The sequence below is a fragment of the Sceloporus undulatus genome, unplaced genomic scaffold (genome assembly GCF_019175285.1).
Source record: "Sceloporus undulatus isolate JIND9_A2432 ecotype Alabama unplaced genomic scaffold, SceUnd_v1.1 scaffold_23, whole genome shotgun sequence".
Taxonomy (NCBI): Eukaryota; Metazoa; Chordata; class Lepidosauria; order Squamata; family Phrynosomatidae; genus Sceloporus; species Sceloporus undulatus.
In genome coordinates, this window is record NW_024802945.1 from 371,267 (window position 1) to 377,831 (window position 6,565).

The 6,565-nt window shown below is 43.1% G+C and overlaps 1 long non-coding RNA gene and 1 pseudogene across 1 annotated transcript in view; one reads left to right on the plus strand and one right to left on the minus strand.

The window, feature by feature from the left end:
* The window catches only part of LOC121917533, an 11,831-nt gene extending 5,427 nt beyond the window's left edge, over positions 1-6,404 (plus strand). Inside the window, exons 2-4 of the long non-coding RNA XR_006101057.1 lie at positions 578-753; positions 2,571-2,668; positions 6,303-6,404. This is a non-coding gene — a long non-coding RNA (uncharacterized LOC121917533). The remainder of the gene's footprint in view (positions 1-577; positions 754-2,570; positions 2,669-6,302) is intronic.
* Positions 1-6,565, minus strand: part of LOC121917531 — a 14,316-nt pseudogene extending 7,751 nt beyond the window's left edge.

The window sequence follows — 6,565 nt, forward strand, 5'->3', positions numbered from 1 at the left end:
AAATCAACCAGTTGCATCCTGTATAGTGGGAGCAAAACAGAAGCAGTTACATAGTGCCACCTGTTGGCCTTGTCTCTGTCAGCAGTGTTCCTACTATCACACCTGATAGTGTATGTTTGTGTGTGTGTGTGTTGACTTGTAGCAATCCCATGAATTTCATACGATTTTCTTAGGCAAGGAGTTCTCAAAAGTGGTTTTGCCAGTTCCTTCTTCGGAAATATAGCCTACAGCACCTAGTATTCATTGACAGTATCCCATTCAAATACTAACCAAGTCTGATCCTGTTTAGCTTCCAAGATCAAACAGGACTTGGTGTCTTTAGGTATTTAGGCCCTCATACTGCTGTTCAAACTGTATGAGGATGAGCAGCAATATCTAAAGATTTAGTTTAAAGCTACTGGCTGGGGTGAGGAGGGCTTGGGAGTTGTAGTTCAAAAAGTAACTTTACAAGCTGTATTAAACATCTGGGCATGCATGAGATGTTTGTACCCACTGGGGGAAAACACACAGTCCTGTGCATCCTTGTCCTTTTTTAAAGTGGAGGCCAAATTCCTTACCAAAATTCTCCATCTTTCAGATCAACCACATGAAGCTTCTTCCGGAGCGCAGGGTCCAAAGATGACCACAGTGGTGACCTGAAGCCAGAAGAAAAACAAAAGCCAAAACCAAGAGACATGGAAATGAACTGCTAAGAGTTTTCATAGGCAAAGCTGGTGCAATGAAGACACTATGAGGCACTATGTACACTGGCAGGTAGGTGAATGGAGGGATGAGAGTTGTCCTATATTCATTAAATTAGATTTATCTCAACTTTCAACCATAAAAGTTGAAAAGATAGTTTACAAATCTAATTTTTCAGATGTCGTTTTCCCTATAGTATAATTCTAAGCACGCTTTATAGCCACCATAAAGATTCAGTAGTGGTACTGAGACTGTGGAAATCGCTTCCTAGCAAGAGGATTCTTTCAATGCCTTGTTTTTAAAGTTTTTCTCTCTTTCCACCTCAAGTCCCATGTCCATGGTTAATGGAAACAAATCATATTCAAGTGAGTTGTCAAAACCGACTTCTTTTCCAGTAACCATAAATTAAGTACAGCTTTGGGAATAACCCTAAAAAGTCAGTAAAACAGGAGCTTCTGATATCCCCTTCACAGGTGAGTCAAATTGTTAGAGGAGGGAGCAAATGAGCCCAAATTTTATTGAGACATCTGAATGTGAAACAGTGGGGCATGCCCCAAAAAGCAGAAGCATAGCTGGGTGGAAGTTTATAGTTGTAACCCAACTGGGGGGCACTAGGTTTGGAAAACCTGTCCTAAATGCCATTCTCTGCAGCCCATGACACATACGAGAGACACTCACTTGTCACTCCAGCGGCCAGACCATTCCTGGTAGCCCCATGGATTTCGCAGTCTTACCAGCCTCACCTTCTTGTCATCTAGGTCAATCTAGGAAAGAATGTTCAACCTGCTATATTCTGAATCATGCAACCCTCTAGATGGTCTTGGACTGCAACTCCCAGCAAACTAGGCAATATAATCAGCGGTGATCAGTGTTGAAAGTTGCAGCCTAATGCACCCCTCAACTATTAATTACAAGCAGAATTGCACTATCAGGGCAATGCGCTTTCCCCTATGTGATGATGTTCATTATCATCAAGTCAACTTCAGCTTACAGCAACCCTATGAATGAGAGATCTCCAAGTCCAGATCTGCTCAGCTCTTGCAACTTCACAGCCATAGCTTCATCGACTGAGTCTATCCACCTGTACATCCTACTATATTACTATACTATAAATAAATAAACAATATTCTGAATCATGCAGCCCTCCAAATATTGCTGGACTACAGCTCCCAGATTGTTTCCATTGACTGTACTGGATAAGGCTGCTGGGAGTTGCAGCCTCAAAACATCCGAAGAACCAGGCTATTCCCACCCCTGGAATAAACAAAGCCAGGAGAGACATAAAAATTCCTTTCCTCTATCAAGCAAATTCTAGCCCCATTTCTCCCCATTAAATCCTCCAGCATTTCCTCTTGTTCCCCAGTTCTTCACTTTGTTGCTTGCTGCTTTCTGACATTCAGTTCTCAAAAGGAGGAATAGGTCAGTCTGGGGTCTTCCAAGACATACCTTGCGGATCCCCGTGATGGAGTAGGCATGCCCTTTCACCAGCCCCTCTGGAGTTGGTGCTTCAATGTCCTCTGACCTCTTAACCTGAAACAGGGAGAATAGGCAGAACAATCAGACTGTAGAATTCAAATACATGCCCATGTTAGTTTGGAAAATCAGGATGCAAAGGGATCTTGCAGCACCTTTGAGACTAACTGAAAGACAGAAGTTGGTAGCATGAGCTTTCATAGACTTGAGCCTACTTTCCCAGATGCATCTGAGGAAGTAGGCCCATGCCTTCAAAACCTCATCATACTCCCAACTTCTAGCTTTCAGTTAGTCTCAAAGGTGCTGCAAGATCCATTTGCAATTAGACTGTAGTTACTTAAGACACAGAGAGTCAAATTTCACATTAAAGGGAATGTGAATTCCCTTCAATTAATCCATTTTCTCTCTGACAACAGGATTTATGTGCCTCAGCAATCAAATTTGCAGACTACACCTGCACTTATCCTCTAATGAGACATTGCAAAAGAAATACGCTAAATGCATGATGTACAAGGTAAGGCAAACCCCAAGCAAGTGCTATGACAAACACATGTCTTTCACTACTTTAGGCAGCACTTCTAAACATACTCTCAGGTGGCCTAAAATCGAATACATCTTAATTTTCTAGTTGCTGTAATCTGGGAGGTAGAAGAATCAGTTGAAGGATTTGGAGAGCTGGAGTGTACATGTGTTGTTGTTGTTGTTGTTATTTGGTTTGGTGTTGTCTGAAAAAATAAAGGTCAGGGTGGTCAAGAACTGAAAATCTGCACTCAGCCAAGACACCACTTGGTGCATGGAAGAACAGGCAAAGTACACAAAGTACAGGAATCAGTGCTTCTTGCAGACTTCCAATTGCACTCACCTCAATGTGTGCTCCCATCAAAGAGTTCCTGCTCAGTGCTGACTGAATAGTCTTGAAGAGCTTGGAGTTAGGTACTTTTAAGGAGAGGGTCTCCCCAATTCCACCAGTGAAGTCCACAAAGGCCTCATTCATGTATCCTCCATTCATTGCTTCATAGGAGCCATTTAGCCTTTTTTTTTTTTTTTTTTTTTTGCAGGAGGGGAGAGGGAGATCAGAGGAAGAGGGAAAAACAGATAATAGCATAAAGAAATGTACTGGAACAGTTCGGCTCCCTAGGAATGACACCTATATATCAAATACAATATAATATGTCCTGGATACCCTCAAGGCATCAGATCCTATCTAATCTTGGGAGTTAAGCAGGATCTGCCCTGCGTAGTAATTGACTGGGAGACCACCAATGAATACCAGATGCTATAGGCTGTATTTCAAAGGAAGAAACTGGCAAAACCACCTTTGAGGATTCATTGCCTAAGAAAAAACCCTGTGAAATCCATGGGGTTGCCATAAGTCGACAGGTGACATATCCTTATCCCACACTTTAAAAACATAAACATACACTTTATATCCTGGATGCTAAATTAACCCTAAATAAGGGGCTTTGGATCCTTGATTTAGAGAAGTGGAACCAACAGAATTATCAGTCTGATGGCATCTATTAATTTTTGTCTGCCAGAAGAGGGCATCTAGAGTTAAGCCAGGAGAAACTGCAGAGACAGAAGCACATCTGTATAAAAATGAATGATGAGAAACGGACTCAGCAGGCCATATGATTGCCATATGATTGCCATTTAAATTCTGTTAAGGAGAAATAAAAATAGAAATGAAAACTAGTGTGCTATAATTCATACTGTGGCCAGGCATGTGAGAAGTAAGGGATGCTGGCATAAAAAAATGACATCTCACTTACTTGGCATAGGCTTTTTCCAACAAAGGCATCCAGAACTCATCATACTCCGGGGAGCGCACAAAAAGAAGCTTGTCACCAATGGTTGGCAGCAGGTCGTCTACCACCACATCCACCCATTGCCCATATTGCCAGAACTGAGGGATTCAGAGATAATAAAAGGTCAGTGGCAGAGAGGTAGAGGAAGGGAGGACTGAAGACAGGCTGTGCCCCTCATTCCCTGTACAGGTGAAAATGGGTAGAGATTCTGTGGCCCTTCAGATATTTTTAGACTCGCGTCTCAACAGTCCTAGCAGGGACCACCAGTGAGGAGGAATGCTGGGAGTTGCAGTCCAAAAACATCTGGAGGGCTGCATGATTCTCACCCTTGTTGCCCAGTCATCTATCTTTAGTCTCTGATAAACAGGTTTGGTATATTTTTGAAGTGTTTGGAAATCCTTAACAAGTTTGCTATGCTTTGGGACTTGGGATGATGGGGATATTGATTGCGGATGCTGTTTGTTAATGATGGAATAAATGATGCACCCACAGGGAATAAGAACAAATAATATACCCTCATGAAATTGAAGCTGCATCTACACTGTAGAAATAATGCAGTTCGACACCACTTTGGTCACTGAATCTCTGGGCTAAGAAAGGGCTGGAATTTTATCTTTAGCCAGCAAGTGGAATGCACCATTTAGTCACCATGAGCAATTAAGAAAGAGACAAGGATAGCAGTGAGTATCCGAGTCTTGAGCAGAACTCTGAAGCCATCCCTTGAGAATCACAAGACCATGCCAGCTCATCTCACCTGGAAATGGAAGATGCCAGCGTATTCAGCACCTTCAAAATGTTGATCCTGTGGGACCACTCGGTACAGGAGTTGTGGGTACAAGGTGAGGGATGCAGCAGCTGCCAGGAACCAGCAGTTACCTTCAAGAGATGGGAAGAAAAAGATGGTTTGGACATAAGAATTGCAAGTGAAGCCTGTTGCAACAAACTGTGGGATATCAAGAGCTGTTGTTCAAGATTATAGCCTCTCCATTCTGTTCTCTCTTTCTCTTCTCATCATCTTTCAAGACAGCCACTGTCGCTTATTCCCACTCTTCTTCCCAGAAGCCTGTCTTAAAGGTACAGATGTACCATGCTAAATTGAATTAACAATGAAATAAACAAGCCAAGGTACAGAAGGGGATGTTACTGCTATGGATATTCTGTGATTTAATTTGGTACATGAGACAGAAATGAAATGGATGAAGTTTTTCCTTCATGGGGAGAGATGGAAAGATGGTCAGTACAGCTTCACTTGCTGAATTTCTGTTCTGCAGTCATCAAAGACACAGGAGTCCCACCAGAATATAGGATGATGATAATAGTGAAACAAGGAGGTACAGAGAAGGACAGCAAATGTACAGTTACCCAGTTGCCCCTGGCAGACGTCTGTCCGATTCATTCCTTCACGAACAAAGTGGGGAGATCCATGCTTGCAGATGTCCTGTAAAAATAGCACAGGATACAAAGGCTGGGGGTTGTAGTCCCAAAAAGGAACTTTTCCAAGCTCTGATGCAGAGGTGTGTCTCCTTCTATTTGCTTCTTATCTACAATATCTTATCTCCTCACTATGTTTGTCTTCAGGTAGAAATTATGAATACTGCAGTTTATAGCCAGCCACTGCTCCACCTTTCCATTGATCTCTTTATAACCATTGTACCCTGCCAACACGACTTCTTGTTCGAATATTTGCTCCCTACCACACGCATCTGGTGAGCTTGGAGGAGTCTTAGCCTCAGTGTTTCTCACTTTTAACTTCCCAAGATCATAACAAAGAGCTGGGCCAAGACTTTTGTCTGCTTGAGGCAGAGTAGCATATGGCGTCCTCCTACCCATGCCTCCAATTCAAGGTATATTGTGCTTCAAGGTACTAAGCAGGGTTCACCCTACTTTGCTTTCAAGATCAGAGGGCAATACAGTTATGAATTAAATAATTAGCCAGTTCCCATCTTTTTGCAATATTGCAAAGGTGCTGAGGGCAGGGGAGGTTAAAGTGCATCTAGGACTGACCACACATACCCTCACAAGGCTGTTTCTGTGGTCTTCAACCTATTCCAGACTCCCTGGGGGTGCCCTTTTTCTAGCCAAAATTTTTCAAATTGTTCTTTTTAAATAGGCTACAGCACCACTTGCACTGTTTAACACCAAAATGTGCTCATTTTGCAAAACCAGAAGATGGGGTATATTTTGGGGGAGCATTTTTGCTGTCTGGGGTCAGGAGATTGACCCTCAGACCTGCGGTTGTTGCCTACCCTGATAGTAGTGCCAGCACTAGAGCAACAGTACACTGACTGCTCTTAACAAAGAGTGAAGCGCACGCAAAATACAAATATTTTTTCTCCCCAGCTCACCTTTGGCCTCTTCCATATCACCTGCTGAATATTCACAGAGCCGGGTCCTAGCTCACGGTATCCAAGTGACTCTGCACAGGGTTTGAACTCGGGGTCGAGAAAGAGGCATCCTTGTTGGAGGCACTGGTGCTTCAGTTCCTGATAGTTCTGTTCACGGTAAGGTATAACTCGGGTCTCTCCTTTGGCGTCGGAGTCCTTGATGAGATGGATGGTGATACGGGGGCCAGACATGGTTGAGACCAACTGTGGCTTGACCAT